At 59.5% G+C, this 13,007-nt stretch overlaps 1 pseudogene; it reads right to left on the minus strand.

The window, feature by feature from the left end:
* The window catches only part of LOC119100368 (neuroligin-4, Y-linked-like), a 39,958-nt pseudogene that overhangs the window by 23,484 nt on the left and 3,467 nt on the right, over nt 1-13,007 (minus strand).

Consider the following 13,007-nt stretch of genomic DNA (forward strand, 5'->3'; position numbering starts at 1 on the left):
CTCTGCCGGCAGCGGCTGCCCGTTCTGCCGGAACGTGGGCGTCGGGTCGCGGCTGGGCTCTTGCGAGCGCGACGCCAGCTGCACCACAATCTGCGCCTGGTGCTGGGGAGGCAGGCGCGCCGGCGCGGCAGCCGGCGCGGCACGCGGCGCCGGCGCCGGGGGTCGGTCGGGCGCCACCGGGCGCACCGCGGGCGGCGTGTAGCCGACGGGCCGCGGCGGCGGCGCCGCGCCCGCACGCGGCGGCCGCCACTCGGGCGCCGCCAGGTTCGGGTTTGAGTTGTACTGGTAGTCGTTGGGCAGCTGCACCACGTCGTACGGCTCGACGAACTGGAAGTGCGGCACCTTAGGCGTGCCGGGCCGCGACGAGGTCGACTCGTCGTCGCGGTCCAGCGCCTCGGTTGACTTGGGCCGGATACGCGTCGGCGGCCGTTCCTCGTACTCCACCATGTTGGGGATCGACTTGGCGTGCGGCACTGGCGCGAACGCCTCCTTGGGCCGGGGCTGTCTCTGCGGCTGCACGCGCTCGCCGCCGGCCGCCGGCAGCACGGCCACGCCGCCCGAGCGACGCGGGTCGAGCCGGGTCGCTTGCTCGCCGGCCGGCGCCGCCCGCGGCGCTACCGCCGCCAGCGGCGCCGTGTGCTCCAGCGTGGCGTACTGGACCGTGTCGCGCGAGCGCGCCGACGCACGGCTCGGCTCGCGCGTGAACGGCTCGGACGGCGCCGAGCCGCGCAGCGGCTCCAGCTCGGTGACGCTCTGCGCCTGGCTGCTGGGCACGCGCGGCGGCGGGTCGCGCACCAGCGGCTCTCGGCAGGCCTCCTGCTGCACAGAGCCGGTCACCTGGCGGCCAGAGTCCGAGCGGCGCCGCCGGTCCATCTGGATGTCGCGCGCCACCGAGCGCGCGTCGGCGCGCGCCGGCTCAGCCGCCGCGGCGCCGCCGCTCAGCGATGCAACCGACGGAGGCTTGCTCGGCTTTGCCGCGAAGTGGCTGTTCTCGCGCACCTCGAAGTGGTCCTCCATGAAGGACTCCTCGTAGAACTGGTCCGTTTTTCTGCAAGGCGTAGAGAATGGTGCTAGAAGAACGGGGACAAAAATGGATGTGCATACCTATAATCGTATAATCCTTGTCAATTATCGTATCCCCATGGTTTACGTACGTTAAAATCGAACTTATTCACAGCGGCCGGTCTCCTCAAATGCATTAGTTTCCAAAATGCGATAGGTAGTTCTTTTATCAAAGTTCCTTTCAGTGGCCTGTCGACGATTTGTTGGCGCATCAACGTTACGGGAGCGTGTGCTGTGTAAACATTACACATACGTTACCACTAAATTACGTCATGCGTGAGCACGCGCTGCGTACAAATGATTATTTCGTCAAGATTCAATGCAGTTCTCTGAGATCATACTTTTTGGCACCCTGCCATAGGCAGCAGCAGATTCCGACGATGACGAGCAGAAGGAACGCCAGTGACGTCACAGACCAGAAGGCGATCTGCAGCGGCTCGCGCGGCTCCCACCAGAACTGCAAACATTACCCAGCGTAACACGTAGAAGTGAATGAGCTGGCTGCAGCCTGGGAACAAACACACGTCACGAAAACAACCGCAAGCATCGGCCAAGCGTGCTGACACCGATCGCAAGAATGGCGTTACTACTATCCAATGACTTTGCGATATCTGGGTCCAGTCTTAAACTCCAGGCACTTGGCCGCCCACACCAATGTCGAGCATAAACGGCAGTTTCAGAATTCATCGCATCAAAGCCGTCGTTTGCATCGACTACAAATCGCGACACAACTTTCAGTTAAAGCCCATTTAACCAGACAAAAGGCAGCTAGGCAGTCCATACACTTCAGAGTCCGTGGCCTTCAAGGAGCGCGTTCCGAAGCACAATGCAGCCAGCCACCGCTTCGGGGCGACCGTGGATGGTTGAACGCGAATCTCACCTCAGTGGAGGGCCGGTAGGTGGGCACCAGGTGGCCCACAACCGTCGGCAGGTACTGGCTCCAGAACGACAGCTCTGTCTGCCGGTAGTTGGAGAAGATGGTGCTGTTGAAGGTGTTGTTGATGCTCAGGTAGCGCAGGTCGCCAGCCAGCGCCGGCTGCCAGTTGACCAAGTCGAAGATCTGCCGCGGCGTCGGTCGCCTGGGGGCGAAACAGCGCCGATGACGCCTGTAAACGGGGCCATCGATCGCGCCGCTTGCAGTTCGCCCCGTCCACGAGACAGCGCGGCGCGCGGTGTTGCCATCGTCCCGCCAGACCGCACGCACCTAGCTCTCACCGGCTTGGGCTTAAGGCACGTGAGCGAACAGTCGACGTGGTTCTCACCCGTATTTGGCGAAGTTGGAGAACGTTTCCATGAATAGTTGGCTCATGTTGCGATCACCCTCCGTCCAAATCTGCCGACCGATTCTGATGTCCTCCGCAAAGAACTCTGAAAGACGACCAGATGCGTAAAGTTATGAAACGCGTGACTAAGCTCGCGTGACTTACACAACCCCCACTGATTAATTTAGCCTTAACGGACGTCTCCACCAGGAACGGTCAAAGCGGGAGGGGGGACACCTTTACGGCCTATTTCACCTCTAAAAATACCAACATTTATATTACGCCTTAGTGGCTTAAATAAAATGTAGCATGTTCCTTCCTTTCGTTGGGCGTGACAAGCCCGCCTAAGCGTCTTCCACATTCCTGAGTGACCCACTGGGCAGGAGTTATACACTCTGCAGAGGGTGCGACATTCGTCCAGATGACTTTCTTGCCACGAGCCAACGCCAGGCCGCGGCTGCCACTCACCGGGGTCCATGAACGGCGCGCCCGTCAGGAAGTAGTACTCGAGGTCATGGGGCACCTCGCGCCACAGCGGCGCCTTCAGCGCCTCCACGGTCGTGTTCAGCACGTACTGGTACGTCGTCACCCCCAGCTCCACCATGAGCTTCACCATGCTGTCCACGGGCGCCTTGTACAGCGCGTCCGACAGGAACTGGAACAGGCAATGACGGGCGCGGGCGGTCGAGCGGAGCGATGGTGGCGAGCTCGGACGCGGGCAGTTTGGACGGGCGCCCCGCCCCGGCTGACGACAGCAACTCTAGACGCTGGTTTCAAACTGAACTGACGTCACGCCTGGTCGCGATGATGAGCGTCTTGTCTCCGACCAATCACGGCCTGATTGATGGCCCACTGTAAAATTGTAGGCAGTGACGCGCCCGCCGCGTCCAACTGTTAACTAGCCGCCATTCATGAATGTGGACTTCTGACCTCAGCTCGGGCTGAATCTGCCGTATCTCCGCCACTCAATCCCAATGACTGCACGGGTCGTCTCGCTCGCGGAAGCGGATGGTGACGATGACGTGGATAACGAGGCGGACAGCCAGAACATTTGAACGGCGAACGGCCTCACCTACCGGCCAACAGCAGAGGCGAGGCACTACCCAACAAACCAGCCCCCACCGCTGCCAAACGCGGCGCGGCTCGCTCGCGGCGAGGAGCGCGCGTGGTGCCCACCCGCCGTGTACCGCAGCACTTACATCGATGTACATCTCGCGGATCCAGGTGCGGTTGTGCGGGTCCGGCCAGTACGTGTACATGTACCGGATGGCGTCGTACACGCCGTCCGGGTTCAGCGTGTAGTTGTACTGTTTGACCCACTCGTGGATCTTGTCGTCCAGCATGCGCTGCGTGACGACGAAGTCCGGCGCCAGCGAGCGGTTGCCGTCTGCCGACACGCCGACACCCTGTCAGGGACACTCAGGCACCTTGTCAGGGACACTCAGGCACCCTGTCAGGGACACTCAGACATCTTGTAAGGGACACTCAGACACCCCGTCAGGGACACTCAGACATCCTGTGCGTGACAGTCGTAGGACATCCTGTCAGCGACACTCGAACACCCTGTACGTGACAGTCATAGGACGCCCTGTTAGAGACACTCAGAATAAATTCTGCTGAAAGTCACTCCCTGAACATCACTGGCACGGGCCACAAGACGGGAGGGGGGGGGGGGGGGGCAGCCAACGGACGTCCCTTTTAGGAGGTACTCAGCGGACACCGCCATCAGGGAGTCTACAAACACGGGTATACCATGTCGTCAGCCGGCGGCAATGCCAACACGGCCACCATGCCGACAGGCGCTCCACCGAGCAGACCGTCCGTGCGCAGTCTCGCGACATACGGACACGGTCAAGAGAGTCTGTGCATGATGCCATTGGGCAGTCAAAGGACGTACACCCCAACCGCACGCCACAACAGGGCCCCGAACCTGAAGGAAACTGAGGCGGAACGCATGCATCTACACATACAAATAATAAGAACACTGCCTCGTCCACAGCTCGCCCCGTGCCGAAACTGAACACGACAGGCGCCCGACGGGGTCGTCCGGAGGGAAACTGAACACGGCAGGCGCCCGACAAGGTTGTCAGGAATAAAACTGAACGCGGCAGGCGCCCGACAAGGTTGTCAGGAATAAAACAGAACACGACGGGCGTCCGACGAGGTCGGCAGAAGTAAAACAGAGGATGACAGGCGCCACACAACGTCGTCAGGAGTAAAACTGATCACGACAGGAGCCCGACGAGGTCGTCCGAAGTGAAACTGACCTCACAGGCGCCCGGCAAAGCCATCCAGAGTAAAACTGAACACGACAGGCGCCCGACAAGATCGTCTGGAGTTCACTCACAGACGAAGAAGGCGGCCTCGTCCCGGTTGGCGCCGGTCAGCACGCTCAGGCCCTGTCTGAACTCGCGGCGCCTGAAGAGCCGCTCCGGGAAGTCGGGCAGGAAGCGCCAGTCCTCCTGGTGCCACTCCTCGTACCAGTCGTTGCCCGGGAAAGTCACGTTCGTCTCGACGAACGGCGCCCACGGGAACGTGCCGACGTCCGGCTGGCGGCGCGCGGCGGTCGCCGTCAGACCGTGGCGGGGCGGGAGAAGGGCCCGGGAGGGGACGTTCCGGGTGCAATGGAGGGTGCGTGCTCATCAGTACGGGGCTCAAAACAGGAGTCGACTGCGAGGGGAAGTACAAGTTCTTCATGCCACACAAAAAGCTGGTGTTGGTTCAGGACATACATTCTGCCAACTCTTACCAAACCACATAGGTTACAAAAAAACCAACCCAACAAAGGGAACACACAGGACTGAAATAGCACCTAGACTAGCTTGAGCCAGCGGGCGATGCGTATCCAACGTCAGGATCGGTTGTACTTCCGCCTTAGCCACCAGCACCGTTGTGTGCAAGGCCCGGTACCTTGAACTCGACGTTGCCGATCTCTATAGCGCTGCGGCCCTTGTTAAGGCAATTGAGCAGCTTGTAGCTGCTGTCGGAGATGCAGCCGATCTTGTCTCCGAATATGCGAGACGTGTTCTGCACACGGTACTCGTCGTAGATGGCGGCCCACTCGGCCAGCGCCGAGCCACTCTGCGAACGCAGTAACACCGCTACAGAATCGAGCGCGGAGACAGCGTTGGGGTCGCTCTGAAGCGATGATCACGATAACCAGGGCAGGATTTCGGCAAAAACAAACACGCATACACACACATATACACCCCCACCCCCGTATATATACATTATATATATATATATATATATATATATATATATATATACACAACACCTTCCGCCTCCCCTAACACCGCCCGCACCTCCTCTCTCCTCACGACGCGCGGCACTCAGCTCCCCACCGAGCCTGACCTCTCCGATCAGCTGGTGCACCATGTGCGCCGTCTTGGGCGACACGGCCAGCAGGCCGGCGCTGGCGGCGCCCGCGCCCGGTCCGAACACGGTACTGCGCTGGCGGTCGCCGTTGAAGTAGTGCACGTTCTCGTACACCCAGCGCAGCGCCATCGCCTGGTCCAGCATGCCGTAGTTGCCCGGGGAGTACTCATCGGCGGTGCTCAGGAAGCCTGCAAGGTCACGGTGCCCGTCAGCTATCGGATGCACAACTGCGGTGTCGGCTTCGGAGGCGTCACTTTCTCTCCACGCAAGAATCACTTTTAGCCTCAAGATTACGGGGAAAGTGGAAAGTGAAAAAACTGTATCAATTCAAAACATGTTTTAGTGCGTTATGACGCAGGATCGATCCCCGTATGGCGTGCGGAACATTTTGCGAAAGTTCTATCACGTCATCGAACGTGCATCCACCGCTCTTTGTCCACCTCGCAGTCTCCCATACCATTCATCACATTCCTGGCCGGCGCTTCTTCGGCCCCTGTCCGGCCATATATTCCTCACTGGCGGTGCGTGACAGCACAATGGCGCCATCACCTCACCATTGTCATGTCGGGGGCGTGAGCCAGCGCGGCCAGGCAGCTGGGATTATTTGGTGATGGAAACAACACCAGAGCCGAGTACGTCACGCCCGTGGGGAAGTCATTCATAATGCGGTGTGGGCGCTCTGATGGAGGCACGGGTGGCGCCGAGACAAGGTCGTCCAGCAAGGCTGTGCCTCCTGGCGACCGCTAACGGCAAGCGAAGAGTATTTGCGTCGTGATCAATGGCCCGTGAAAGGCAAAGGGCATGCAGCCGAGAAATATCAACGGCCTGGTAGAGCAATGGTTCGAGAGTGCCAAACAAACAAAAGCCACGATTCTGACATGTCTGGATCCATTCACCGCCGCTGTTAAAGTCGTGGCAGGCGCTGCAGCCGGAGGCTGCCGACCGGCCGGCGCGCACACACCTAGCGCGCCGAGACGGTAGTTGAAGGTGACCACCACCACCTCGCCCCAGGCGGACAGCAGGTGCGCCGGGAACAGGTTGGAGGCGCCGTGCGTGAACTCGCCGCCGTGGATGTAGAACATCACGGCGAACTTCTCCCTCACGTTGCTGGACACCTGCCAGCCATGAGGGCGCATCGTCAGGAGTGACGTCATAGCAGCCGGGGATGATTCATCGGAAACCGGTCTCGACGGGTCGCCTTGATGCAGGCATACCGACGTCCAGCATCAGGCTCGGCTGCGGGTAGTGACTCACACATGCTTGTAAGGAAGAAAAGACGCTATCGGACCCCTTCAGCCGGAAGCTAAGGTACAAGCTGGGAATGGCAAATACCCGTGATGACGCATTCTATCAATTTGATCATCCCATATGAACCCACCGCTAGTCGGTGGCTTGATTTCGCAACTGATCCAGTCAGGCTCGACAGCGTCGCCTTACCACGAGTAGAGAGATATAATAACCCTCGCTGAACCCCTTTACCATACACCGCAACCAGAGGTATTATAGCATCCTCTGAACCGCTGGTTTTACCAGGCACCGCACACAGGGGCATTAAAGACCCCTTTGAATCTCTTGTTTTAGCGCAAACCGCACACAGGGGTATTATAACGCTCTCCAAACCCCTTGTTTTACCATTTACCGCACACAGGGCACACAGGGGTACCAAAGAGCACTCTGGACCCCTTTACCATGCACCGCACCCGGGTTATTATAGCACTCTCTGAGCCCCTTTACCATGCATCGCACATGGGGGTGTAATAGTACCCTGTCATGTCATGTCATGCCATTGGGGCTCTACGACGCACTCAACTGCTGGGGGTATATGGCGTCGCCTGCCTCTCACCCTGGCAGGAAGGGCGGGCACCGCGAGGAATCAAACCCCGTACCTCTGGATTCCCAGACGCGCAGTGGTTAACGCAGACGCGTTAACCACTACACTATCGGCACCCCCATTAAAGCGCCCTATGAGCCCTTTTACCACAACGCACACAAAGATATTGCAGCGCTCCCTCAGCCCCTTTTTCCATGCATAGCACACACGGCTAATGAAACAAACTTTCTGCACAGTTGAGGGGGAGTGGGGAGGGCGAAACACATGTGTTACCACAGTTGAGGGGTCACTGCCATCGTCCCACAGCTCTCGTGCTCTTGGAAGAATACGTCTGCACGTGAAATACAAGTCATCAGTTCACACCAAACGTAGAAATAAGAATATTACACAGCCACAAGCAGTCATCACACACCAACAATACTCGAAAACAATAAGCTGCCACAAAGATCGCACTCCTTTCAGTTTAACAAACAGTGTACGAAAGTAAGGTCCAAACGGCACCGCTGAGATCGACGCGCGTTGGGCGGCAGGGGCATAATATATATATATATATATATATATATATATATATATATATATATATATTAAAAAAACTCCTGTTCAGTTCAGGCCTGTGCTATTCTAAAACAGAATCCCAGATCCGCTGATCTTTTGACAAAATCTACGTAGACCTCACAGCATCGTGGGACACTTTCTGAGATCGTTAGCAGATACGTACCCGGGGAATCAATTGAAAACATTTTAAGACATATGACGGATCCCAGAGGATCCTTCGGCACAGCCCTCAATATTACGAAACGCAGCAACACTACCAAATCATAACTCCAGTTCAACGTGCCAGAAGGCACCTTAATCCTGAAAGGACGCAACAAAACCTTGGCTAGCGCCGTACTTTTACCTGCTTTTGCGCACTTGAAATCTGTCTCCCATCCGGTGACATGTTTTGCCTCGGGTAGCTTGTGAAGCTCAACCTCTAATATATATTTTTAGTCATTTACCGCCGTAGGCAACTATTTAGCTGTTACAGGCGCAAAATGACCACAGTAGTCGATGCGCCCTAAAACTCCAATCAACAACAATGAAACTCAACCTCGTGAACTTCGGATGTGAAACAAGACCAGTTACATGTGCCAGCACGCATGTATCGCAACCCAACTCGGGTAAGTCAATTAAACAAAATAAGTGACAAAATTGTGTAACTGGCCATACATCCTGGGGAAAATTTGACAAACATATGACCAGTACTTTAGTCCATGGAGTCTTTCATTACAAAATATAAAACGCGTCCAGACCCTCTCCCCCCAAAAAAATTTCAGCGATGAAACTTGGTACCAAAATCCTGGAATCCACTACCCAAAATCCACATCGCGAAACTATCCATTGCTCTATGATATGCAATGTATTTATATACATTATACGCCAATCCAATACTTTATTTTGAAATGCCTACCATGTGAGTAAATTCTTCAGGCCTACCACCCGCATATGGAACAGCGACTCGGCCGTGGTCGGAGCTTGTCCACTGACCAAACCTCTCAGGTGCCCACCTGACGACGCCTGACACAGCTCGCCTGACAATGGGACACCATCGCGCCTCGCTTCAGCGAAGAGCCGCCGCCTGTCGAGACAGTCCTAGGCATTCCACAGCTTCGCAAATGCTGTGGCATCCAGTGCGACTGACTCTCTAGCTCGTCGAGCGGAAAGGCCGACCCGCGACAGTACGGTCTCCAGCACGCCGACAATGAATGCCGCGCAGCCCGAACGGACGGACGGCGTCCGGCGGTGACGTCACGGCAGCGGCCGGCGCGGCCGCATGACTCACACTGGGCGTGAAGACGTTGAGGTAGAGGCAGTCCTCGTCCACCTCCTGATGCCGTGCTTGATGCCCACGTAGCGGGCTGGCTGCGGGCAGGCCGGCTGGAAGTCCAGCGCCGACAACGACTGCCAGCCCGCGTGCGCGCGCGGCGGCTGGAAGAGATGTCGGGTCAGCGCAGGTCAAGCCATTGCCAGGCACACGCCCGTGCGCACGGCTGGGCCGGTGGCGGGCTGGAGCCATGCCTGGTCACTATCGGATAGTTTACCACCCCAGGTCACCACAGGTCATAACATACACATCTGACGCCGGGCTGGTCCGCGACAGTTGTAGCTCAGCGCGCAACATACGTAACAAGTCAATACGCGGCAAAATCATTCTGGCGTAGACTGACGAAACTCAAAAAGAGCAACTGTTTATCTCTAGATATATATTTCATGATGACGGAATGATCCGACCCTCTCTATTCCCTTGCTTCGAATCCTGTCACTTAATAAGGTTCTTTAACTGTTGCATTTCAATAACACCGACCCAAAGTCCACCGTTGCATACTTCTAATGGCAAACAAACTGTCACGACCTTTCCTTTTCATTGTTCCGCTCCTCCAAAAAGTAGGGCTGGACCAAGCCAGCCTGCCCTAATGGGACGGCTGCGTTCCGGCCGCCGCACCTGATCCACCCCTGAACACGCCCCATCTGCGGCCGCCGCACCTGATCCACCCCTGAACACGCCCCATCTGCGGCCGCCGCCCCTGGTCCGCCCCTGAACACGCCTCATCTCCGGCCGCCGCACCTGATCCACCCCTGAACACGCCCCATCTCCGGCCGCCGCGACCTGATCCCACCCTGAACACGCCTCATCTGCGGCCGCCGTAACCGATCCACCCTGAACACGCCCATCTCCGGCCGCCGTACCTGATCCACCCCTGAACACGCCTCATCTGCGGCCGCCGTACCTGAGTCCACCCCTGAAAACGCCCCCATCTCGGCCGCCGCCCCTGGTCCGCCCCTGAACACGCCCCATCTCCGGCCGCCGTACCTGATCCACCCCTGAACACGCCCCATCTGCGGCCGACCGCCCCTGGTCCGCCCCTGAACACGCCCCATCTCCGTCCGCCACACCTGATCCACCCCTGAACACGCCCATCTCCGGCCGCCGTACCTGATCCACCCCTGAACACGCGCCATCTCCGGCCGCCGTACCTGATCCACCCCGTGAACCACGCCTCAGTCTCGGCCGCCGTACCTGATCCACCTCTGAACACGCCCCATCTGCGGCCCGCCGTACCTGATCCACCCTGAACACGCCCCATCGGCGGCCGCCGCCCCTGGTCCGCCCCTGAACAGGTCTAGCTAGGGCTGCCGCCCCTGAGCCGCCCCTGAACAGGCGCTAGCTAGCTGCTTCGCAGCCCCACACGCGGTACGGTTTGCCACCCCTAGCTGGCCGCCTTGCAGCCCCACAGGTGGTGTGGTCTGCTGCCTCTAGCTAGCCGGCTCGCAGCACTACAGGCAGTACGGCCTGGTGGCGGCGCCTCAGCCAGCTCGCGGTGCCACCTGCAGGTCCGGCTGGCACGTGCAGCAGCCACCCATTTGGCACGGCCGTGCCGCCGGCCGGACAATGGCCAGGCGGTCCAGGCGGCGGCGCCTGCACAATGCCGGCGCACGGCCCGGGAACCACGGCTGTTACCCACCCAGACAGCGCACGGCACGGGACGCACGGCTGGTACCACCCAGATGGCGCACGGCACCGGACGCAGGGCTGTTACCGCCCAGACAGCGCCCGCCGTCCACGGGCGTCGGCATTGTGGGCTATTGTTAGACGCATTAGCCCCCCCCCCCCCCCTGATGACCAGACGGAAGGAGACCTCGCGACGGGGAGGAAGGAAGGTTTCTGGGAATGCTACACGCTTTGGGACGGAACGCATGGCCAAGCAAACAGGCATGCTGTCGTCCTCCTCAGTGTCTTCAGGAATGGGTCACAAACACTGCCAGTCACACCCCGCATAGGTTGTTGCCTGACGTTAGTACTCGCGACAAGCATGGGGCGTACTCACAAAAAGCGCAGCAACACAAGCATATAAACAGGAATCTTTGTTAGATTAAGGCTGACTGTGATCAAACATCGCTATCATATCCGCATTTTCCCTGACAATGTGGCCGATATCTCAACGAGTGTAGCGACGGTCGTTCTCGTGTCGAGAGATCTACGATAAAACGGTCGTTTTGTTTATGAGAATGCATCGTAATGCATCAACCACCACTGACTACGTGGACCCAATGGAGGGAGAAGACATCACAGAGGCCCATTCTGACCGACCAACCGACGGCTGACGTCAGCCGTGACGTCACGAACCAGCAGGGATCTCCCTTACGCATCCTCACCCCTGGCCAGGGCCACGACAAAACCCGGCCGTGCGGAACCCCGCCCCCCGCGCCATCACGCCCGCGTGCGGCGGCCGACCACGCTAACCGGCTCTACAGTTCACATCGAGCGAGCCAAGCGGAACGTGCCAGGATGTGCACTCCACTTCTGCCGGACTGGGGGTCGTCTCGGGCCGCGACCGCAATCCTCGGGTTCGCTGTATCGGCATCACGGCACAAAGCGGCGACGCCATCGCCGGGCGTGGGAGCAACACCTGCACGTATCTTATCTGAGACAGGGGCGACCGCGTTCGACAGCGTCGCCCCCTCCGCGCGGCGCCGACCGTCGCCACCGCACCTAACCCCGAATCCGCCCGGCCCGCTTCACAGGCGTCGCACGACGCGGGGCTTAAAGGAGCACTTTCGGACGCCGCCGCGTACCGCTGATTTATGCAAGCCCAGAACAAACAGCTCGCGCCGGTCTCGTTTTACGTGCTCGCTCTCCTAGAATGCTGGGCGTGCCTCGCTGCGGCGCGGGAGATGGCCGACCCACTAGCCGTCAGAGCCGAGCGCCGCCGAACCCGACGCTGAGCTGCCGCAGGCCGCGCGTGCCTGCAGCCGCCCCTGCACGCGCCGGTTGACTCAGGCGGGGCGCGCCACGCTCGCCGCGCAATCAGCTGGCGCTGTGAGTCATGGCCGCCGCGCCGGGTCGTCATGTCACGGCCGGCCATGTGAGGCCGCTCCCACTGACTGCCGCTCTCGGCAGCGGCCGGGCCGGGGCCTGCCGGGACCGCCGGGACCGCCCGACGCGGGGCTCGGGCTGTCCGACCCGCGCTGAGGCACCCACAGCGGAGGCTCCTCGACCGGTCCGGTGGAATGCATGACGCGCCGGCGGCCGCCGCGCTATTGTACCGGCTTCTGAGCCGCGCAGATGGCTGAGTACCACCACAGAGCACAGGATGCACGCCACAGAGCGCAGGATGCACGCCACAGAGCGCAGGACGCACGCCACAGAGCACAGTATGCACGTCAAAGAGCACAGACGCACGCCTTAAAGCGCAGGACGCATAGCACCAAGCACAGGGCACAGGCCACAAAGCACGAAACGCACGCCGTAGACCACAGGACGCAAGCAACAGAGCGCAGGACGCATGCCACAGAGCGCAGGGCGCACGCCATAGCGCGCACTACCAATAATCCCTCTGGAAAAGTGCGGAGGCGCGCACCAAGTACGCCCGGCTGCGCTCAATGGCTCAATGGCGGCGCCTCCTGGCGGTGATTGCGCCGCACGGGGGACCCGA

This window comes from Pollicipes pollicipes, unplaced genomic scaffold (genome assembly GCF_011947565.3).
Source record: "Pollicipes pollicipes isolate AB1234 unplaced genomic scaffold, Ppol_2.1 Scaffold_4881;HRSCAF=5763_pilon_pilon_pilon, whole genome shotgun sequence".
In the NCBI taxonomy this organism is placed as follows: Eukaryota; Metazoa; Arthropoda; class Thecostraca; order Pollicipedomorpha; family Pollicipedidae; genus Pollicipes; species Pollicipes pollicipes.